Source organism: Salvelinus fontinalis, chromosome 12, assembly GCF_029448725.1.
Source record: "Salvelinus fontinalis isolate EN_2023a chromosome 12, ASM2944872v1, whole genome shotgun sequence".
Lineage (NCBI taxonomy): Eukaryota > Metazoa > Chordata > Actinopteri > Salmoniformes > Salmonidae > Salvelinus > Salvelinus fontinalis.
In genome coordinates, this window is record NC_074676.1 from 12,629,554 (window position 1) to 12,654,987 (window position 25,434).

Genomic DNA, 25,434 nt, shown 5'->3' on the forward strand with positions numbered 1-25,434 from the left:
ACCAAGTAAAAACACACATTATATTCAACTGAACCGTTGACCAATTAAACAAACATCCAAACATCATCCCGTCACACACACACTATAACACGTTGTTAAAATAAGGAATAGGTGGTGCCATAACCTTGACAGTGTTCACCTCTAACGACCACAGAGCCTGACCAGGACTCATGTGACCCCTGTGGGCCACATGGTTCGAGGGGTCACGGGGTCAAACCTTCAGCGAGTCAGCCACAGCAGTGGCCTGTATCAAAGCATTTAACCTGGGTAAACCTCCTCACAGCCCGGACACAACCCACAGAGTCAGCTGGTCCTGGTATGGAAGTTATGGAACCCCCTCAGTCAAGAGACAGTCATGGAGAAACCCACAAGAGACTTTGGGAACAGGCCAGAGATGAGGCAGGTATCTGGTTGAGATAAAAACGGACATTAATTGACTGTGAGAAATATAAGATAAGGGAAATAAAAACACGGGGGCTTCCAGCAGAGTGGCAAAGACCAAGAAGAGGGGAAGATGAGAGAGGATGGCACACCATCACTTCGCATGAGAGGAAATTACTTTCAAAGAGCATAGCTCATGGGACTGACAACATTAATCCACAATGGCTATCTGGGTGCTCACTGCTGTACTTTCAAAGCACTTTCTTTCCTTTCCAAACTGATATGGACTAGATTGTCAATGACAGCCTATATACAAAACCCAGGCGGAATATAGCCTTAAAACTGTTGAAACTGAAATGCCTTGAGTTACGCCAGCTCATGTTCTGTTGGTCAGCCTTTATTAACCAGAATCAGAATCAGCAATGACCCCTTTCAGAACGCTCTCTCTCTCTCTCTCTCTCTCTCTCTCTCTCTCTCTCTCTCTCTCTCTCTCTCTCTCTCTCTCTCTCTCTCTCTCTCTCTCTCTCTCTCTCTCTCTCTCTCTCTCTCTCTCTCTCTCTCTCTCTCTCTCTCTCTCTCTCTCTCTCTCTCTCTCTCTCTCTCTCTCTCTCTCTCTCTCTCTCTCTCTCTCTCTCTCTCTCTCAAACCATTTAGCACACTCATATTGATGTTCCAATCATCCCCTCTGCTTCTTCCGAGGAAAGCACAATCATACACACCTGTTGAAACGGTTCCTTTCTCACCAAAGACGGGTGACCCTGGTTTGAGGGTCAGAGAGGTTCCCCTTCCCCCTGTGTCTTAATCAGAGCCCATTAATGTCCCTCATAAGTAGCAATCAGTCATGGCAACCTGAAGAGCCTCATTCCAAGTGTAAAAAGGACACGTTTCCCTCTCCTCAACCTGAGGGAGCCTCCTAACTGGAGGAAATATAAAAAAGAGCGCCCCTTGGTAGGGAATGTGCTGCGTTAGCAGGAACGCTGCAGTCTCTCCCTGAAGTATGATTGGGGTGGTCTAACACCAACCTAAAGCCTTAGGAAACATAAACAGTCAATCAATGTGAGATCCTAGCATTGTTAAGTTTGAGTCAATATCGTAACTTGAGTTGATAGGGTGTCTGAAATGCAAACCAAACTTCACAACATTTTCCAAAGTCCTGCTTGGCTGTGTGATAACTACATGACAATTTGGCTGAGACAAGATGCTGATTCAAGTTTGCTTGCAGGAGGGACGGAGGAAAGACGGAGGAAAGAGGTCCTGGAGTTTGATGTTAATTCAGCACGATCCATGAAAACTGCATGGATTTGGGATTTCTAAAGAGGTTCATGATGTACGTTCCCAGTCGCCTGTTGGTTGGCAACGCTGTTTTAAAATGTAAAGAGCTCTGCTCTCTGCCTTGGATTCCCACTCATTACCACGCCATTTGGCAGATCAGACCTCCTGCATGCAGGCTTTAGACTGGGTTTAGAGGCAATGTAAGCCTCTTCACAGTACATGCATGGAGGAGGCAGACACGAGATCCAAGATCTGCTGTCAGAGCACTGTCAGAAGCCAATCACTTTCACTTCTCTCAGAGAGGGGCCATTTCCCAGAGTGCTTTTCTCTGGATGTTGTCGTGATGTTTTGTCTTGATAAGGTCCACTGCATTTCTGTGACAAGGTAACATTAGCGCTGTTTGTATTGGCCACACTTGACAGGAGAACACTTCAATAAAGACAAAGTGAGGACTTGCGGTTTGACAATGAATCGCTGATGCAGGTTTATAGGGAGCATTTAGAGAGTAATATTGTTTTTAAGGTCAAATACCACCCGATAATACCACCCCAGATCTATTCATAATGGCTATTTCGATCATAAATTATAGTGTCTACAAAAAAGTCAAATATTACATTTAGTGTGTGCTTGTGTGTGTGTCGTGAGGAGAGGAGAGAGGAGGGGCAAAGCGAACGCCTCTTTTACGCAAACAGAATAATCAAATCTCATCAACCCCTTCCTAACCTCCCGTCCCCAACCCACCCAGCCCTGTCTCTCCTCCCAACCACACTCAACTCTCCTTCCCTTCCACCCAACTCTCCACACGCCCACCTTACATAACGTTATCAATGTTGGCTGGAAATATAACATGAGGATAGCACGAGAGCCTTGAAAGAAATGTAACTTTTTCCTTCTTCCCTCTCTTCGTCAGCATATGATGCACATGTAGTTGACACCAGGCCCTCGCCTCTGGAGTCTGATTTTAAAAGCCAGACGGGGAGAGGATGGGGTGAGCTGACGGTGTGTGTGTGTGTGTGTCTGTGTGGTGGAATATCGGAGCCATCCTCTCCATTGAGTACAAAATGAGTACTGTCAACTCCTACACTTTAATTACAGAGCCCTCAGTGGAAATCCTGAAAATAATATCATATCCTACGCTAGAGTGCCATAAGGTCGCGCTAAAGATATTGACTAAAAACAGATTAAAAAAATATTATACTGGTGACGATTACTAATCAATCACAATATTTTACTCACATTTTCTGACACTTAATCTGAAAATTTCCAGGAGACATTTAGATTTTTTTTCTAAAAAGCATTGAACAAAAAGCATTTGCTGAATACAAAATGTTCATTGTTGTGGACTAGTGTCTGCACTGCAGAAGTATTGAGTCACCGTCCTAGCCTACATGATATGGCACACAGTATATATTAATGGAAAGGATGGTGACACTGAAGGACACAAGGAGACAAAGATGTTTTATGCCCTTGGATGATGAAGCGAGAAACAAATCAGGCGAGAGAGAAAAAAACTTCTGCTAGAAGTGTGGGAATATTCTAGGAGGCATGACTGACTCCTTCCTTTTGGTCTCCCGACCTTCCCTTGTCACTCCCTGTAGCCTTGGATTCCAACCAGAGCATGATAGCTCAATTCTGGCTCCACACAGCAGCATTTTGAGGGGGAGAGAGGAGACATTCCCAGCTGTGTTAGCACAGGAGGTTGGCACCTTAGGAGGTTGGTTCCCGTTTTGTTCTTCTGTCATATTATGGCATCACAGTTTCAGTGTTTGGGAAACAGTGTTTTGATGCACTGGAGTTGGTGATGAATCTGGGAAAGAGTAGTTTATCTGCAATATTCTTATATAATATATTATTTATTGTGAATGGTGAATCTCAATGGTGATTGCTTGGATTAGAACATACAAAGGATGACTCACTTGCTCTATGCAAATATTTTTCTGTGGAGTAAAATGTCAAATAAATCTGCAAATATGAAACATCAGCCCACAATTCATTATATGGTTGTCATCGACTTCCGATCTGGGTTTTGTTGATTCCTTTGTGGTGTGTAAACATCTTGTTGCATACAAAACAAACCTTTGATCACTCAGAACGAGAGGGAATTTCATCAAAGTGGGTCTTAACTCTGCTCAAGTGGCATTGTTATGAGAATGATTTTCCACAATTTGTATTCATGTTTACAGGCAGATTGTCCATTGTGGCTTCGCTACGCCGCTGTGATAATCGTTCCAGTGTGTCACAATGGAGAAATTCTAATTTAGTCTGAGCCAAGACGGTTAATCACAAATTACAAACTGAATGTTTCAGGATAAGAACTCTGTGGCTCAGCAATAAAACTAGAGCTGTGGGGAAAATACTGCTGTGGAACATCATTCAATCACTTATGTCTGCACAAGCTAATTCAGCAAAATACATGTGTCTAATCACAAGGACCTGGTTTGGAGTAAGATAAATTACCTAAGAGCTAATTCACTGGTCATAATAATTGTTCTTACAGTGCATTCGGAAAGAATTCACACCCTTTGACTTTTTCCACATTTTGTTATGTTACAGCCTTACTCTAAAATTGAGTGATTTTTTCCACATCAATTTACACACAATACCACATAATGACAAAGCAAAAACAGGTTTTTAGAAATGTTTGCAAATGTATTAGAAATAAAAAACAGAAACATGAGATTTACATAAGTATTCAGACACTTTACTCAGTATTTTGTTGAATCACCTTTGTCAGCTATTACAGCCTCGAGTCTTCTTGGGTATGACGCTACAAGCTTTGCACACCTGTATTTGGGGAGTTTCTACAATTGTTCTCAGTAGATCCTCTCAAGCTCTGTAAAATTGGACAGGGAGCGTTGCTGCAAAGCTATTTTCAGGTCCTTTAGTGGCTGGACCACTCAAGGACAATCTGAGACTTGACCCTAAGACACTCCTGCGTTGTCTTGGCTGTGTGCTTAGGGTTGTTATCCTGTTGGAAGGTGAATCTTCGCCCCAGTCTGAGGTCCTGAGTGCTCTGGAGCAGGTATTCATCAAAAATCTCTCTGTACTTTGCTACATTCATCTTTCCCTTGATTCTGACCAGTCTCCCAGTCCCTGCCGCTGAAAACATCCCCGCAGCATGATGCTGCCACCACCATGCATTTACATTTTAGTCATTTAGCAGACGCTCTTATCCAGAGCGACTTACAGTAGAGTGCATACATTTTATTACATTTTTTTTACATTTCATTACATTTTACATTTCATTTTACATACTGAGACAAGGATATCCCTACCGGCCAAACCCTCCCTAACCCGGACGACGCTATGCCAATTGTGCGTCGCCCCACGGACCTCCCGGTTGCGGCCGGCTGCGACAGAGCCTGGGCGCGAACCCAGAGACTCTGGTGACGCAGCTAGCACTGCGATGCAGTGCCCTAGACCACTGCGCCACCCGATTTACACCCGTGTGTGCCATGCTTCACCTTAGGGATGGTGCCAGGTTTTCTCCAGACGTGACGCTTGGCATTCAGGCCAAAGAGTTCAATCTTAGTTTCATCAGAACAGAGATTCTGGTTTCTCATGGTCTGAGAGTCTTTAGGTGCCTTTTGGCAAACTCCAAGTGGGCTTTCATGTGCCTTTTACTGAGGAGTGGCTTCCGTCTGGCCACTCTAACATAATAGCCTTCTTGTTGGAGTGCTGCAGAGATGGTTGTCCTTCTGGAAGGTTCTCCCATCTCCACAGAAGAACTCTGAAGCTCTGTCAGAGTGACCATCAGGTTCTTGGTCACCTCCCTGACTAAGGCCCTTCTCCCCCAATTGCCCAGTTTGGCTAGGCAGCCAGCTCTAGGAAGAGTCTTGGTAGTTCCAAACTTCTTCCACTTAAGAATGATGGAGGCCATTGTGTTCTTGGGAACTTTCAATGCTGCAGACATTTTATTTGTTTAATGTTGCAGACATCTGTGCCTCGACACAATCCTGTCTAAGAGCTCTACGTACATTTCCTTCGACATCATGGCTTGGTTTTCTCTTTGACATGCACTTCCGACTGTGGGACCTTATATAGACAGGTGTGTGCCTTTCCAAATCATATCCAATCATTTTAATTTACCACAGGTAGACTCCAATCAAGTTGTAGAAACATCTCAAGGATGATCAATGGAAACAGAACGCACCTGAGCTCAATTTCAAGTCTCATATCAAAGGGTCTGAATAGTTATGTAAATAAGGTATTTCAGTTTTTTAATATGTAAATGTGGATACATTTCCGCTTTGTCATTATGGGGTATTGTGTGTAGATTCATGAGGGGAAATAATAATGTAATCCATTCTAGAATAAGGCTGTAACGTAACAAAATGTGGAAAAGGTCAAGGGGTCTGAATACTTCCGAATGCACTGTATATGGTCACTGTGATTTGTTGTCACTGTAACTAACTGTGACTGTTATGAAATGGTATGTATGACCGTGAGCAAGAGCAGTGTGACAATGACAAATGGGAATTGCCTGAGACAGGGTCTAGGACAGGGCTGGAACCAGAGGCTGGGGACTCTGTGAGGCCTCCGTGAGGCCTTCAAGGCATGCACCTACCTGGTTGGCGACTAAATTGTTGCATTGTTGTCCTTTTTTTTAACTCGCTATAACATTAATATCAAAAACAATCTACTATACGGGTATTTAATATACTGTAAGAGCGAGAGGAATTTAGTGGTTGATGCAATGCAGAATTTTAAAGGTCAGTGGAGGACCTGGATGTCCTGCATGAAATCAACAGAGAGAGAGGTTATGTGAACATTCCAGTGCATCTGCAACTCTGCATGTCCTAAAATAGACCACCCGCTTTCTGGTTCACTGAGAACAACAAGACATCTAAGCAAGGGATGTCAGATGGAACATTGCCCTTTGAGAATGTTTCGTCCAGAGCCTGCCTCTTTCTCTTTCTCTCCATCCTTCTCTCTACAGTATGTATTTATTTTTGTCCCTCTCTCTATCTCTCTCTACCTCTCTCTCTCTCTCTACCTCGCTCTTCCTCTCTCTACCTTACACCCCTCTCTCTCTCCACCATTTCCACCCTCCATCCTATCTCCTTCCTCCCTCTTCTCTTTTCTTTCCCTCCTTCTCTCCTTCCTTCTCATCTCCAGAAGCTTCGGCAGCAGGGTGATGTGGGTGGATAGTGGTCTACTGGCTTTGACTGCTGCGCTCAGAGAGGGATCACAGCCCAGACACATAACCATAGCAGACAGCTAGCCAATCACTTCAGGTAAAAATGGGACCACTGCTCTGCTCTGGGTGAGCTCAGTATATATTATATTGATTCTATTGATGTTTTAGGACAACATACTGGAGAGCTGTCAAAAATACACCTTCCTATTTGCTGTACCTTTCTTGGGTTCAGAAAAACAAGCAGTAGACCTATATTAGAGTATAGTACTGACCACTCCATAATACAAAATGTAGTGAAGGGATTTAAAAGTAAAACATTTGATTGAAGAGGATAACAGGAGGACCATCCAGGTCCTCCTCTTCCCCCAAGACAGTCGTGAAGAAGGCACGACAACACCTTTTCCCCCTCAGGAGACTGAAAAGATTGTCAGAGGAAAGCCCATAAAATTGTCAGAGACTCCAGTCACCCAAGTCATAGACTGTCTTCTCTGCTACCGCATGGCAAGCGGTACCGGAGCGTCAAGTCTAGGACCAAAAGGCTCCTTAACAGCTTCTACCCCCAAGCCATAAAACTGCTGAACAATTAATCAAATGGCCATCGGACTATATCATTGACCCCCCCCCTCCCTCCATTTGTTTTGTACAATGCTGCTACTCGCTGTTTACCATCTATGCATTGTCACTTCACCCCTACCTACATGTACAAGTTACCTTTAACCTGTACCTCCGCACACTGACCCTGTATATAGCCTCGTTATTGTGTTACTTATTATAATTTTTTTATTTCATTTTTTACTGTTGTTCATTTGGTAAATATTTTCTTTACTCTTCTTGAACTGCACTGTTGGTTAAGGGCTTGTAAATAAGCTTTTCACGGTAAGGTCTACCATTGTTGTATTCGGCGCATGTGACAAATAAAGTCTGATTTGATGTGATTTGAGATAACACATTGTGGTTAATAATGCAGTATTCTCTGGCTGCATTGGGAACATCACCGTGACAACAGTTCCATCCTCATTTATACTCCAAAATGAGCTGGTTGATGACTTCACATGTCTCTTTATTGTCTCTTCACTAGAAACATATGAATTGCTTTGAGTTCCAAAAGAGTGGTTTGCGACAGCGCAATCACAGTTAGATTAATATCAATTAACCTGAGGGTGTTAGCAAAGCATACAAATCATGTTATTCATCAGCAGTCATAACAAACAACTGTGTTCTCATACAATACTCATTAAAATGGGGAACAGGAGTAAAAACAATATATACATTCATTGTTCTGAATCTCTGGTGCATGGAACTAATCTCACTGAAAATCTGTATTCCAAGACACTGCACAGACGAAGGCATGAGCTCCATATTTTTTCGACTACTGTAATTGTGACCAGGGTTATTTCCAGCCTAGCGTATAAATCAAACATGCTCAGTGAAAGCCTTAAAGATCATGAAACAGACAGCCTCAACAACCACAGAATCTATATTGAACCTAAAGCATGACAGTTCCCTGGATCGGCTGTGTACGACGCTTCCCACTCTTTCTGTAGTGTGCAGCTCTGGGGGAAAGCGAACAGAGAATCAATGGAAGAAGTTTGGAATAGAAGATGGTGCAGACATGGCAGCTCTGCTCCTAGCTCCTAAGCAACTTTTCAGTATAATTTTTTTTATTGTGTGTTATTTCTTACATTATCAGGCAAAAACTTTTTGGGTATTATTACATACAGCCGGAAATAACTTTTGGATATGAGAGTGGCAGTAACTCACCAGCATTATGACCAGAAATACGACTTTCCCGAATTGGATCCTTTGTTTGTACCCCCCTATGCAATTGAACATATCCCAGAGGCTGCTCCAAGACCCCGCCGGCGGATAAGAGGTATTCAGAGTGGACATCTAGTTCGACTCAGGTGGCGTGCACACAATTTACCGCTTCCTAATATATTACTCGCTAATGTTCAGTCCCTTGACAAAAAAAGTAGAAAAGTAGACGAGCTCAGGGCGAGGATCTCCTTCCAGAGAGACATCAGGAACTGTAAAATATTCTGTTTCACGGAATCATGGCTCTCTCTGCATATCTTCTCTAGGATAGGGGGCAGCATTTTCACTTTCGGATAAATAGCGTGCCCAATTTCAACTTCCTTCTACTCATCCCCAGAATATAAGATATACATATTATTAGTAGGTTTGGATAGAAAACACTCTGAAGTTTCTAAAACTGTTTGAATCATGTATGTAAGTATAACAGAACGTATGTAGCGTATGTACGTATGTAAAACCCTGAGGACAAACCATTCAAAATTTTCTTTCTTTTTATGTCACTGTCTGTTCAATGAGGTTTCATTGGGAAACCAGATTTCTAATCACCCTGTTCTCAGTTCCTACTGCTTCCACTGGATGTCACCAGTCTTAGGAAATAGGTTGAGGTTATTAATTTGTGCAATGAAGAAGAAGGCCATCAGGAAGCAGTGTAACGTCATGTGTACTGTTTGAGAGTTGCGCAAGACAAAAAAAGTAGCGTTAGTTTGTTGCTCTCCTGTATTGAAAACAGATAGACCCGTCTTCAATTTGATCGATTATTAACGTTTACAAATACCTTAAGTTGTATTACAAAAGTAGTTTGAAATGTTTTGGCAAAGTTTAGAGGTAATTTTTTTGATATTTTGTAGTGACGTTGTTAAAAAATGGAGCTGAATTTTTCTGGATCAAACGCTCCAAATAAATGGACAATTTGGACATATATGGACGGAATTAATCGAACAAAAGGACCATTTGTGATGTTTATGGGACATATTGGAGTGCCAACAAAAGAATCTCGTCAAAGGTAATGCATGTTTTATATTTTATATCTGCGTTTTGAGTAGCGCCGGCAGGGTTGAAAAATGCTACTCTCTCTTTGTTGACATTGTGCTATCATCAGATAATAGCATCTTATGCTTTCGCAGAAAAGCCTTTTTGAAATCTGACATGTTGGCTGGATTCACAACAAGTGTAGCTTTAATTTGGTATCTTACACGTGTGATTTAATGAAAGTTTGATTTTATATAATTCTTTTGAATTTGGCGCTCTACATTTCCCCTGGCTATTGGCCAAGTGGGACGCTACCGTCCCACATATCCCAGAGAGGTTAAACGGTCCCTGTCCATACAGCCAGCTAGGTTCTCAGTGCATCGTACAGACAGAAATAAAGAACTCTACGGGAAGAAGAAAGGTGGTTGTGTGTTTTCACGATTAACTACTCATGGTGTGACTGTGATAACGTAAAGGAACTCAAGTCCTTTTGTTCACCCAACCTAGAATACCTCACAATTAAATGCCGCCCGTATTACCTCCCAAGAGAGTTCTCTTCGGTTATAGTCACAGCCGTGTATATTCCCTGTCAAGCCGATACCACTATGGCCCTCAAGGAACTACACTGGACTTTGTGTCACATCTGTCCTGCAACGCCCTCTAATGCTCATCCTGTGTCTCCTTGACCTGCCGCCACTCCCCCAGTACTCTCTCCCTCTCCCTCTCTGTGTGATTGTGTGGGCGGAGACAAGTGTGCAGAGCAGATCCCCACCAACTGCAACCTGTTCCATAATCAAGACCTCTACAAATACTCAGCCCTGCCACTTCCACGCTGCCAGATCGTAATCTCTGCTCAGTCAGTCTACGTTTCTAGCCGCTTGTTACTCTTCAGATCCTGTTATCCTGTTGTGCCTGTTTTCCTTGCCTGATGCTGTTTTCCTCTCCGCTACAGTTCTGCCCGCTCTGACTCTGGTCCCTGTCTCCAGTCCCACGTCTCCTCATCCTGCTACTCTGTCCTGGATTCCCCACTCTACTACTCCATTGGATTCCCCTCCAGACCTGCTTACCCTGTCTCAACCCCTCTCTCTCCAGGCTCAGCCTCCGTACCTGGTTTCCAGCAACCCGCCCGAGCTTCCCCTGACCTGCACTCCATCTCCCCCTGTGTCTCAATAAATACCTTGGTTACTTCATCCCAGTTTCCTCGTCTGAGTCTGCTCTTGAGTTCCCCTGTTCCACTTCCACTTTGTGCAAACTGGAAACCACATATCCTGAGGCCGCATTTATTCTAGCTGGGGATTTTAACAAAGCAAATTTTAGGAGAACTCTACCGAAATTCTATCAACACATTGCCTGTAGAACTTACGTTTCAAATACTCTCGACCATTATTACTTGGATGGCTACAAGGCTCTCCCCCATCCTCCCTTCGGCAAATCAGATCACGGCTCCATTTTGCTCATCCCTTCCTATAGGTAGAAAATCAAACAGGAAGTACCCGTGCTAAGGTCTATTCAACTCTGGTCTGACCAATCGGAATCTATGCTTCAAGATTGAAAATAACATTGACTTATACACGGACACAGTGACTAAGTTCATCAGAGGACGTCATAGAGGGGACGTTGTTCCCATTGTGACTATTAAAACCTACACAAACCAAAAACCATGGATAGATGGCAGCATTCGAGCAAAACTGAAAGCGTGAACCACCGGATTTGACCACTGAAAAGTGACTGGGAATATGTTGGAATACAAAGAGTGTAGTTATTCCCTCTGTGAGGCAATACAACAGGCAAAATGTCAGTACAGAGACAAAGTACAGTCACAATTCAACGGCTCAGACACGAGACGTATGTGGCAGGGTCTAAAGACAATCAAATATTACAAATGGAAAACCAGCCACGTCATGGACACCAAAGTCTTGCTCCCGGACAAGCTAAACACCTTCTTTGCCCGCTTTTAGGATAACACAGTGCCACCGCCGTGGCCTGCTCCCAAGGACTGTGGACTCTCGTTTTCCATGGCCAATGTGAGTAAGACATTTAAGCGTGTTAACCCTCGCAGGGCTGCCGGTCCAGACAGAATCCCTAGCCGCATCCTCAGAGCATGCGCAGAGCAGCTGTCTGGAATGTTTACAAACATATTCCATCTATCCCTAACCCAGTCTGCTGTCCCCACTTGCTTCAAAATGTCTACCATTGTTCCTGTACCCAAGAAAGCAAAGGTAACTTAACTAAATGACTATAAATTATATGATCATTAGTGCTAGTTAAGGATAATATCACCTCCACTTTACTGGACACCCTAGACCTACTTCAATATGCATACCCAATAGATATGTATACCCCAATAGATCCACAGATGATACAATCGCCATCGCACTGCCCACTGCCCTATCCCATCTGGACAAGAAGAATACCTATGTAAGAATGCTGTTCATTGACTATAGCTCAGTCTTCAAAACCATAGTACCCTCCAAGCTAATCATTAAGCTTGTGGCCCTGGGTCTGAACCCCGCCCTGTGAAACTGGGTCCTGAACTTCCTGATGGGCCACCCCCAGGTGGTGAAGGTAGGAAACACCTCCTCTTCGCTGATCCTCAACACTGGGGCCCCACAAGGTTGCGTGCCAAGCCCCCTCTTGCACTCCTTGTTCACCCATGACTGCATGGCCACGCACGCCTCCAACTCAATCATCAATTTTGCAGACAACACAACAGTAGTAGGCCTGATTACCAACAACGACGAGACAGGTAGGAGGTGAGGGCCCTGGCGGAGTGGTGCGAGGAAAATAACCTCTCCCTCAACGTCAACAAAATGAAGGAGCTGATCGTGGACTTCGGAAGACAGCAGAGGGAGTATCCCCCTATCCACATCAACGTGACCCCAGTGGAGAATGTGAAAAGCTTCAAGTTCCTCGGCGTACACATCACTGACAATCTGAAATGGTCCAACCACACAGACAGTGTGGTGAAAAAGGCACAACAGAGCCTCTTCAACCTCAGGAGGCTGAATACATTTGGCTTGCCCCCTAAGACCCTCACACACTTATACAGATGCACAATTGAGAGCCTCCTGTCAGGCAGTATCACCAACTGGTATGGCAACTGCACCACCCGCAACCGTAGGTCTCTCCAGAGGGTGGTGCGGTCTGCCCAACACATCACCGGGAGCATACTGCCTGCCCTCCAGGACACTTGGGGGCACCCAGTGTCACAGGAAGGCCAACAAGATAATCAAGGATATCAACCACCCGAGCTACGGCCTGTTCACCCCGCTATCATCCAGAAGGTGAGGTCAGTACAGGTGCATCAAAGCTGCGACCGAAAGACTGAAAAACAGCTTCTATCTCAAGGCCATCAAACTGTTAAATAGCCATCACTAGCCGGCTACCATCTGGTACTCAACCCTGCACCTTACACCATTGCCTCAACCCTGCACCATCTGGTTACTCAACCCTGCACCTTACACCCTTGCCTCAACCCTGCACCATCTGGTTTCTCAACCCTGCACCTTACACCATTGCCTCAACCCTGCACCATCTGGTTACTCAACCCTGCACCTTACACCATTGCCTCAACCCTACACCATCTAGTTACTAAACCCTGCACCATCTGGTACTCAAACCTGGACCTTACACCATTGCCTCAACCTTGCACCATCTGGTTACTCAACCCTGCAGCTGCCCTATGCACATAGACATGGGATCGCTGGTCACTTTAATAATGGATCACTGGTCACTTTAATAATGTTTACATACTGTTTTACTCATTTCATATGTATATAATGTATTCTACTATATTTTAGTCAATGCCACTCCGACATTGCTTGTCCTAATATTTATACATTTCTTAATTCTATTATTTTACTTTTAGATGTGTGTATTGTTGTGAATTGTTAGATACTACTGCACTGTTGGAGCTAGGAGCACAAGCCTTTCGCTACACCCGCAATAACATCTGTTGAACATGTGTATGTGACCAATAACATTTTATTTGAAACTGCTTGTGAGCAGACTGGTTCTAAATAAAGGAAAGAGAGAATAAGAAACGGAGAGAGAGAAAGTGGCTGTAACATATTTGGAGCGGCCAGCGAGCGGATCTTTGTTTTCAAAGAGATGTCATGTTCCTTTCTGCTACTTAGTGAGTGTGCTCTGTTTCTCTCTCTCTCTCTCTCTCTCTCTTCTGTTTTGCTCACTCTCGCAAAGGGGAGAGCCAGGGTCAGAGCTTTGGCTGTCTCTGACATGATGCATGTCAGCGCCTCTTATCCCTGATGAGGGGTGGGCCAGAGAAAGAAAGATCTAGAGCTCCCAACTCCAGTCACTTTCTATCAACGCAGGTCCACTACCATAGCCAGCAGCTGTAGAGCTGGAGGACGGAACAGTAGAGAACTGTTCATTCAGCATCAGATGGAATTTATACACATTATAGCGTTACTTGATATTAGCTTCTGTAGAATGAGAAAAAACACTGAAAACAAAGCCTCACTGTTGACCGTGTTCCCCATTTAAATAGAATGCACTGCGTCTACTCTTCGGTGGAAAATACTGCATCTGCTTCATTTCTTAATACACAGAGCATTAGAAAGTCGCATTATACCTGAACAGTCTGCTTATGGGTCTCCTCTCCCAGGCGAGGCCCAGTGGAGTGTATCTATCCTCAGGTGGGAGGCAGGTGGGTGAGGGCAGGGGACACTGGCTACCTCTGCTATGCCCACTCCATCATACAGTGACAGCAGCCATTAGAACATAAGACATCTGTGAGACTCTGGAGGGTCTCACATGGCAAGAACATCACATCTACATGCACAACTCACGTGCACCTCACACACCCTTTTATATACTCACACACACCTGGACGCCTTTGGTTCTCGCCTCTCTCATGAAGGGATACACACTACCAACATTTCAGACAGAGCAACACCAGAGGTCTGCCTGCCTCTTCTCAGACAGAGAGTCTGCAACGACAGAGAGTCTGCAACACCTGAGCCAGGCTGGTTACACTGGGCATGCTCAGTCCACTGCCAGAAACATAACTGAACAAAGAAACCATGTCCCTGATAACAGCAGTTTGAGGAGAGTACATCTACAGACAATATATGAGGAGGTTCTATATCTAAATCAAATAAAAATAAAAAATACAACTTTATTGGTCACATACACATATTTAGCAGATGTTATTGCGGGTGTAGTGAAAGGCTTGTGTTCCTAGCTCCAACAGTGCGGTAGTATCTAACAATTCACAGCAATACACACAAATCTAAAAGTAAAAGAATGGAATTAATAAATATATAAATATTAGGATGAGTAATATCTGACTGGCATTGGCTAAAATACTGTAGAGTAAAGTATATACATATGAAATGAGTAAAACAGTATGTAAACATTATTAAAGTGACTAGTGTTCCATTTAAAGTGATCAGAGATTCCATGTCTATGTACATAGGGCAGCAGCCTCTAAGGTGCAGGGTTGAGTAACTATGTGTTAGCCGGAACATCATTTGTAATGTGAGGTGGTTTTGTGATGTAAAAATATGATAGGGAATATGTTAGCTTGAGACTCAATATAAACATGTTAAGGGAAATAAGGTACAGTGGTTTGCGAAAGCATTCACCCCCCTTGGTATTTTTCCTATTTTGTTGCCTTACAACCTGGAATTAAAATTGATTTTTGGGGGGTTTGTATCATTTGATTTACACAACATGCCTACCACTTTGAAGATGCAGCATCTTTTTTATTGTGAAACAAACAAGAAATAAGACCAAAAAAGACAGAAAACTTGAGCGTGCATAACTATTCACCCCCCCCCCCCCCCCCCCCCCCCCCCCCCCCCAAAGGCAATACGTTGTAGATCCACCTTTTGCACCAATTACAGTTGCAAGTCTCTTGGGGTATGTCTCTATAAGCTTGGCACATCTAGCTACTGGGATTTTTACACATTCTTCAAGGCAAAACTGCTCCAGCTCCTTCAAGTTGGATAGGTTCCGCTGGTGTACAGCAATCTTTAAGTCATACCACCGATTCTCAATTGGATTGAGGTCTGGGCTTTGACTAGGCCATTCCAAGGCATTTAAAAGTTTCCCCTTAAACCACTCAAGTGTTGCTTCAGCAGTATGCTTAGGGTCATTGTCCTGCTGGAAGGTGCACCTCTGTCTCAGTCTCAAATCTCTGGAAGACTGAAACAGGTTTCCCTCAAGAATTTCACTGTATTTAGCATCCTCCATCATTCCTTAAATTCTGACCAGTTTCCCAGTCCCTGCCGAAACACATCCCCACAGCATGATGCTGCCACCACCATGCTTCACTGTGCGGATGGTGTTCTTGGGGTGATGAGAGGTGTTGGGTTTGCGCTGGACATAGCGTTTTCCTTGATGACCAAAAAGCTAAATTTTAGTCTCATCTGATCAGAGTACCTTCTTCCATATCTTTGGGGAGTCTCCCACATGCCTTTTGGCAAACACCAAACATGTTTGCTTATTTTTTTCTTTACGCAACAGCTTTTTTCTGTCCACTCTTCCGTAAAGCCCAGCTCTGTGGAGTGTACGGCTTATAGCGGTCCTATGGACAGATACTCCAATCTCCGCTGTGGAGCTTTGCATCTCCTTTAGGGCTATCTTTGGTCTCTTTGTTGCCTCTCTGATTAATGCCCTCCTTGCCTGGTCTGTGAGTTTTGGTGGGCGGCCCTCTCTTGGCAGGTTTGTTGTGGTGCCATATTCTTTCCATTGTTTAATAATGGATTTAATGTTACTCTGTGGGATGTTCAAAGTTTCTGATATTTTTTTATAACCCAAGTCTGATCTGTACTTCTCCACAACTTTGTCCCTGACCTGTTTGGAGAACTCCTTGGTCTTCATGGTGCCCCTTGCTTAGCAGTGATGCAGACTCTGGGGCCTTTCAGAACAGGTGTATATACAGTTGAAGTCAGAAGTTTACATACACCTTAGCCAAGTACATTTAAACTCAGTTTTTCACAATTCCTGACATTTAATCGTAGTAAAATAGCCTTGTCTTAGGTCAGTTAGGATCACTACTTCATTTTAAGAATGTGAAATGTCAGAATAATAGTAGAGAGAATGATTTATTTCAGCTTTTATTTCTTTCATCACATTCCCAGTGGGTCAGAAGTTTACATGCATACACTCAATTAGTATTTGGTAGCATTGCCTTTAAATTGTTTAACTTGGGTCAAACGTTTTGGGTGGCCAAACAGTTCCATTTTTGTTTCATCAGACCAGAGGACATTTCTCCAAAAAGTACGATCTTTGTCCCCATGTGCTGTTGCAAACCATAGTCAGGCTTTTATATGGAGGTTTTGGAGAAGTGGCTTCTTCCTTGCTGAGCGGCCTTTCAGGTTATGTCGATACTGGACTCGTTTTAATGTGGATATAGCTACTTTTGTACCTGTTTCCTCCAGCATCTTCACAAGGTCCTTTGCTGTTGTTCTGGGATTGATTTGCACTTTCCGCACCAAAGTACGTTCATCTCTAGGAGACAGAATGCGTCTCCTTCCTGAGCGGTATGACGGCTACGTGGTCCCATGGTGTTAATACTTGCGTACTATTGTTTGTACAGATGAACGTGGTACCTTTAGGCGTTTGGAAATTTCTCCCAAGAATGAACCAGACGGTCTACAAGGTCTACAATTTTTTTCTGAGGTCTTGGCTGATTTCCTTTGATTTTCCCATGATGTCAAGCAAAGAGGCACTGAGTTTGAAGGTAGGCCTTGAAATACATCCACAGGTACACCTCCAATTGACTCAAATTATATCAATCAGCCTATCAGAAGCTTCTAAAGCCATGATATCATTTTCTGGAATTTTCCAAGCTGTTTAAAGGCACAGTCAACTTAGTGTATGTAAACTTCTGACCCACTGGAATTGTGATACAGTAAATTATAAGTGAAATAATATGTCTGTAAACAATTGTTGAAAAAATTACTTGTGTCATGCACAAAGTAGATGTCCTAACCGACTTGACAAAACTATAGTTTGTTAACAAGAAATTTGTGGAGTGGTTGAAAAACGAGTTTTAATGACTCCAACATAAGTGTATGTAAACTTACGACTTCAACTGTATACTGAGATCATGTGACAGATCATGTGACACTTAGATTGCACACAGGTGGACTTTATTTCACTAATTATTTGACTTCTGAAGGTAATTGGTTGCACCAGATCTTATTTAGGAGCTTCATAGCAAAGGGAGTGAATACATATACACGCACCACTTTCCTGTTTATTTATATTTTGAATTTCTTGAAACAACACATTTTTTCACTTCACTTCACCAATTTGGACTATTTTGTGTATGTCCATTACATGAAATCCAAATAAAAATCCATTTAAATTACAGGTTGTAATGCAACAAAATAGGGAAAATTCCAAGGAGGATGAATATTTTTGCAAGGCACTGTAATGGTTGATTTATACATGTTGAAGAGGGATAAATAACCTATGCAGATTGCTCTCAGGTTCTCTACAGTCATACAATATGTCCTTCAACTGTAGTTTGACTCTTTGGGGAGGGATGGATGTGGGTGGCTAATTTGGGGATGACCTAACCTTACATTTTAGGCACATGAGGTGTCAAGACATCATGCCAGGATAAGTCCTCTTTATCCCGCTGACAGTTGTAAAGTATCATGTCTCAGCATTGTGCATTCACAATGCTGAGTATGGGAGGCATGGTATGGAAAAGGGGTCATGAGATCATATGAGTTTAGCAACATCACCGACCCCCAGTTTATTTTTCCCAACATAAAAAGTCCACATAGTTCAGGAGTGTGACCGTTAGTAATAAATCTAGTCAATAATAATTTTAGCAGCAGCCTAGGTGTGAGGGGGAGCAGTAGTTGTTAGGAATTTAACAGTCTTATGGCCACGGAGTAGAAGCTGTATAGGAGTCTGTTAGTCTGAGTCTTGATGCACCTGTAACACCTGCCGGAGCAGTCCATGTCTCGGGTGGCTGGAGTCTTTGCCAATTTTTCGTGCCTTTCTCAGACACCGCCTGGCATGTACGTCATGGATGGCTGGGAGCTCATCCCAAGTGATGTGCTGGGCCATCTGCACCACCCTCTATAGGGCCTTCGGGTCGAGGGCGGTGCAGTTGCCATACCAGACGGTGATACAACCAGTCAGGATGCTCTCGATGGTGCAGCTGTAAAGGTTCCTAAGAGTAATAATTTCAGCCTCATGAGGGAGAAGAGGCACTACCGAGCCTTCTTCACGACTGTGCTGGTGTGAGCGGACCATGTTAAGTCCTCAGTGATGTAGACACAGAGGAACTTGAAGCTCTTGACACTCCACTGCGGCCCCGTCGATGTGGATGGGGGTGTGTGCACCCGCCCCTGTAGGCCACGATCAGCGCCTTGGTCTTGCTGATGTTGAGGGAGAGATTGTTGCCCTGGCAACACACTGCCAGGTATCTGACCTCCTCCATGTAGGCTGACTCATCGCAGTTGGTGCTCAGGCTTACCATCAGCAAACTTGATGATGGAGTTGTGTGAGGCTACATAGTCGTGGGAGCACAGGGAGTACAGGAGGGGGCTAATCACACACCCCTGAAGGGCCCCGTGTTGAGGGTCAGCATGTTGAGGGTCAGAATCTAGATGCAGTGGGAGGTGTTCAATCCCACGGTCCCAAACTTGGAGGGCACTATGGTGTTGAATGCTGAGCTGTAGTAAATGTACAGCATCCTCACATACTGTAAGTATTCCTCTTTTCTAGGTGGGAGAAAGCAGTGTGGAGTGCAATTGAGATTGCGTCGTCTGTGGATCTGTTGGGGCGGCATGCAAATTGAAGCAAACATGATGCAAGTCCTGCTTTGTTGTCTCCCCTGTTTGAGATGTTATGGCAGAATGTACTATTATGTGGGCACAACTGTCCACAGTCACAAACAGAGGAACTATGGGCCTTCACTCCCTTTATACAAAATCTAAACTGCACATCAAAAGGGAACTATTTTAATTTCAGTCATCATAAAATGTTAACCCAAAATCACGGGGTAGACATTTAGTTCTCTTCTCTCTTTTCTCATTTTTAAAGCTCCCGAGTAGACAAAACTCTTTGTCACACAGTTGTCCAAACATTTACTTTAATAGCCAACAAACAAAGCAATTTGCTTGATGGAAAAACATTGCATACGCCAAGTCCTCAGGAAATACTTTTTACTACATATTGCTAATGAAGAAACATTCTGAGCTCATATTGAAAAGCAATGCTAACGTTGGCCAAGATAGGTGTACTAATTGTATCTTACTTCAGTATCTGTTATCGAAAATGAGCCTATGAACCAGTTCCACGTATAACAATAGCTAATAAAACGTTTTTTTCCACAAAGATAAATCAGTTACACTACAAACGTAAGCGCTGCCAGCCATGCTATATTTAGCAGGCTTAATACAGGCTAGCATGCTATGCTTCCATAAATGCTACAACACTACATGATGAATATCCACATTATAAAGGGGGACTTGAATAAACACACTCTGACAGTGTAGAAAATGATTCCCATCCCTATTGACTACATGTCTTGGCTGTAGTCTAGGATTGGAATAGAGTCTAATCCTGACCTGTTGAAAATAGTGCAGAATGTGATATCCCTAGTGTAAACATTAGGCCAGACTCCAATACACATGTACCAGTGTAACTATAGCTAGCTAGAGCAAACGGGACAGTGCTAATGTTTGTGGCAGGATATATCATAGTTTGATTGTTTGTCAGACGTTGACTCTTAGAAAAAAAAGTGGTATCTAGAACCTTTAAGGGTTCTTCGGCTGTCCCCATAGGAGAATAATCCTTTTTGGTTCCAGGTATAACCCTTTTGTGTTCCATGTAGAACCCTTTCTACAGAGGGTTCTACATGGAACCTAAAAGGGTTATACCTGGAACCAAAACGGGTTCTACATGGAAACAAAAAGGGTTCTCCTATGGGGACAGCCGGAGAACCCTTTTAGAACCCTTTTAGAACCCTTTTTTCCAAGAGTGTACAAGATGTCTAAGTCTGTAAGGTAATTAAAAACAGCTGTTTAATTGTAGTGACGGGTGACTGGCTGGGTGAACAGTGTGGTTTTTATTTTTTTATAAAGGGGGTAAGCAGAAACCAAGAGCATCCAAGAGTTCTACCAGGTCTCTCAATAAAACTCTCCCCAGAGAACTAGGAAGGAGAGGCTGCCAAGAGCTCAGAGACCCAGCCTCCAGCCTCTCTCTCTCTCTCTCTGTTAACCCAACATGTGCTCATTCACTTACTCTCATCCTCTCTTTCTTTTTTCAATGCACACACACACACACACACACAATTGCCTCTCACACACCTCTTTGTTGCTTGACTATGTCAGGAAAGGGAAATACTGAACACCAGCATATTTGATGCTGATGATATTTCATGCTGACGAGATGAAATCTATCATTCCAACAAGCACATTATATATAAAGAAAATGGAACACAATACTAAGCATATCAATGATTTATGTTTATCATCAGTCTTGTGCTCAAACTGCTGCATTAGCATATCTACAGTATCTAAAATCCACATGCCTGCAATGTGTCTAACAATCATTGAAACCAATGACATTTTAAATATTAAGGAATTTTCTTTTAGCATGCCTAAACACAAATCCAAATGGTGGCCGTCTCAGGTTGACAGCAGCGACACATTTGATGTGACCTCACTGAAAAGAGGGTAAAATAATATTGTGTCCTTCTTTCGAAGAAAGGCATAGAAAAAACAAATTATATTCATGTATTCTCAGTGCTAACAGTAGCTTGCATACAAAAATGGTCTGGGAAAAAATCATGTCATTTCCCAGGAAATAGCACATGCTAAAGTAAGAGTGATGGACCTCTCCGTCTTCAGTTCAATAACATGCTTTTCTCCCCTGCATCTGTGTGACAGGGCTCCATAACTGACCAATCAGCGGCAAGTCGTCCAAGGTGTAAAAAGACATGGACAGCAGCCACTTAATGCTGGCAGAGACAAAACACATTAGCATGTGAATAGCAGCTCCAAGAAATTAGGCTCAAATAAAGCGGTGTTTTCGGAGGTGCCAAGACTCATACCTGTGGAATGGAAGGAACAACAACAACAACAAGGCTCCAATAAAACGTGATGAAATCTGTAGGGGTTTTCACATGGCTGATTACTGTGTGGACGAGGGCCTGGTACAGTGTACACCAGTGGTTTGTGTTCTTGGAGGGTGGGCCAGCTAAAACTGGGCTACACAGAGAGAGAGAGAGCCATTCACATTAGTCACGCACATTCTCTCTTTAAAAGTCACTTCTTTTATTTCTTAAAAAATATTTATTTATTTCTCTCTGTCTCTCTCTCTCTCATCACCCACTAGTAATAGCAATGTGTTGGCAGTTTCTTTGGCTGGTTTTATAGACAGAAAAGGCTGTATTATGAATCTGTCAAGAAGAAACCACAGCTAGAAAAGTTGACCAGTGGCCAGCCACTGGCATAGACTAGAGTGGACAATGATTTAGCAAGACAGAAATGGCAATAAATAAAACCTGCTGAGTGGTCAGTCCGGCTTTTCAGAGTATACAGAGCTGATGGAGAGCGGGGACTGAATGTCAGCGCTGAATGTGTAGAATCCGCACTATACAGTACATAGTGTGCCAATAGCACCTCTGCTGCAGGCATTTGAGTTTGGCTGGCAGGCCATGGCTGGAAAAGGTCCAGGTTCTAGTTTTGTCCAGGTTCCATTAACTCAGAGGAAATGACTGGAGACAAACACACATGCACTCGCACATACACACAATGCTGGCCTCGAGCAGCTGAGATTATTCCCATGTGTCATTCCATGTTGTAACAAATGGACACCGGTTATAGCCTGGTCATCCTCTATTAGTGGCACAATAAATACACACTGAAATCAAGGGATATTTTTTTAGCAGTTAGTATAAATCTTATTTAAACCTTTGGCTTAGCTACTCAGCAAAAAGTTATGCACAGAGATCACATTCCAAAATATCCATGCCATAGATACCACAGTACACATTAAAGTAGGGCTGGGCTATATGGCCTAAAAATAATATCTAGATAAAAAAAAAAAAATCTATGGTCGATTCACAATATAGTGTATATCTAGAAGAAATAAGCTTTGTTGTACATTTAAATGTTATTTTTATTTTTTACATTTAACTAGACAAGCCAGTTAAGAACAAATTCTTATTTACAATGATGGCCTACACCAGCCAAACCCGGACGACGATGGGCCAATTGTGCGCCGCCCTATGGGACTCCCAATCACAGCCACTTGTGATACAGCCTGGATTTGAACCAGGGTGTCTGTAGTGACACCTCTAGCACTGAGATGCAGTTCCTTAGACCGCCGTGTCACTCAGTTAAATACACTGCATTTCAAACAGTCAGCAATAATCTAATGAATTCAGGGCTTGTGAAGTTATACCTAGGCTAAATATAAGCCTTCCACAACCATCATTTTATTATTTTAACAAAATAGTTGAACCTGGTTTATTGCAAAAATCACTGTTCTGGCTTTCAAGTCTATCTGTGAAAATTCACTTTTTGTTACAAGTTTAACCAGAACCATGCATAATGCACATTCACTAATAATGACTAACTTCTTGTAGCAGGTATTATAGAAAATGAACACAGGTCTCATGGACAATCTCTCAAACGCAAGCCCACGTGCTAGTGAGTAGCCAGCTAATCTTTATATTTCATTTGAAAGTTTCTAGCTTACAAGGTAGAACAGTTGAATTGTTATGAACAAACCAGTATGTCCAGCTCCAACTGTTTGAACAGCATGTCAGCTTGTCCACTTTGTTCAGATGTTGAAATCGAGTGGTCTACCTTATTTCCCAGAATGAGAAAACCAGTTGCCAATTCCTTACATAATTGTGTTTTATGCTTATTGCACATTTATAGAACTCAGACTAGACAACTAGTATAACAGTATTTGGCCAAAATGCTGCTAGAGGTACCGCAATGTCGTGCGTGACAAACTGAGCATTCATTTTCCAGAATCAATATTCATTGATCCTCCCGTTTTAGTGGAGTCTTCTCTGTGTGCAATTTGAGGAGTTGAGACATAAAAATCATTAGAAAGATTAACTTCTCCTTTATTACAGTAAAATAATGTCTCAATGTATTTCAGTGTCGACATGACCGGTACTGTTGGACCAAACCTCAAATGCAAATAGCGAGTTGAAAACGCTTGTCAGAGAGGAAGAAGTGATCTCTCATCTTTGTTGTTGTGAGTGACAGGGGGAGGGGCTTTGTGTGTGTGTGAAAATGGGAAGGTGCACACTGCACAGAAGGAGCGAAAGAGATGAGACCAAAAAGACAACATGAGAACAAGTGGACATAAATACTAATTCTTTTTATTTTTTTACTGATTCTTGCAATACAAGCATTTGGAATATCGCGCAAAAACATAAATCCTAATTAATCAAATTAATTTGATATATATCGTCCTACATGAAAGGTGAATCTAGGTGAAAGCTATGATCTAGCCTGGCGGAAATGAGTCACAAACGGTCGCGACATAAGCTCAAAACTTTTAAAGAAAGAACCACTGTACATCGCACAGTTCGGGCTTGATCTGATTTATCTCTAGAGAAACTAGGCATTGCGCTCACAGGAGAAAAAAAAAAACGAACTAAATGGAATTAAAATAATTCGGTCAATTAGTTGTTTAAAAACCGAAACCGCACAGAGAACACATAATGACACAATGGGAGAGTTGCAGTGGATATAAAACGTTAATGTAATTGACTGAAAGCCACAATCAGATAAGGAACCCATTTCATGATCCGATAACGTTTTCGAAATGTCAACCTACTTCAGCTGAGAGTATACAGGAAAATGTACAATACCATGTTAACATGTCATCTAGAGATGAGGCGAGAGAGAATGAGTGATTTACAGTGTCCATATTATGGCAGCCTCAGCCTCAAAAGGAGTTGGTGTCAGTCTCATCTGTTTGAGGCAGAGGCTGTCCTAATATGGACACCGTAATAGTTAGATGAAACACAGTGGCAGACTGAGCTTTAACACCTTAAATAATACCTTATTTCTCTCCAATCTCCAAGCCTCACTTCCTAAACGTTGTATCCCTCCACAACGGCCTGTTCTCACACTTCCTAAACGTTGTATCCCTCCACAACGGCCTGTTCTCACACTTCCTAAACGTTGTATCCCTCCACAACGGCATGTTCTCACACTTCCTAAACGTTGTATCCCTCCACAACGGCCTGTTCTCACACTTCCTAAACGTTGTATCCCTCCACAACGGCCTGTTCTCACACTTCCTAAACGTTGTATCCCTCCACAACGGCCTGTTCTCACACTTCCTAAACGTTGTATCTAGGGTTGCACATTTTGGGGAATATTCAGAGGTGGAAACTTTCCGTGGGAATCCACGGGAATATATGGGAATTGACGGGAATATATGGGAATTAACAGAATGTCACGCCCTGACCTTTTTATGTCTCTATTTTGGTTTGGTCAGGGCGTGAGTTGGGGTGGGCATTCTATGTTTTGTGTTCTATGTTTTCTATTTCTGTGTGTTTGGCCGGGTGTGGTTCTCAATCAGAGGCAGCTGTCTATCGTTGTCTCTGATTGAGAACCATACTTAGGTAGCCTTTCCCACCTGTGTTTTGTGGGTAGTTTTCTGTTTTGTGTTTGCACCAGACAGAACTGTTTCGTTTTGTTCTATTTTGTTTCAGCGTTCAGGTTTAATAAATTATCATGAACACGTACCACGCTGCACCTTGGTCCACTCTTCCTTCAGCCCACGAGAAGCGTTACACAGAAATATATGCAAATTCATATTAATACAATTTAAATGTAGATGTTTTTTGCATTGGATATATTTACCATATCATATGGAAACAT

The 25,434-nt window shown here is 42.9% G+C and overlaps 1 protein-coding gene across 2 annotated transcripts in view; it reads right to left on the bottom strand.

Moving 5' to 3' along the window:
• Nucleotides 1-25,434, bottom strand: part of LOC129866823 (protein O-mannosyl-transferase TMTC2-like) — a 166,581-nt gene that overhangs the window by 61,247 nt on the left and 79,900 nt on the right. The window lies entirely within an intron of this gene.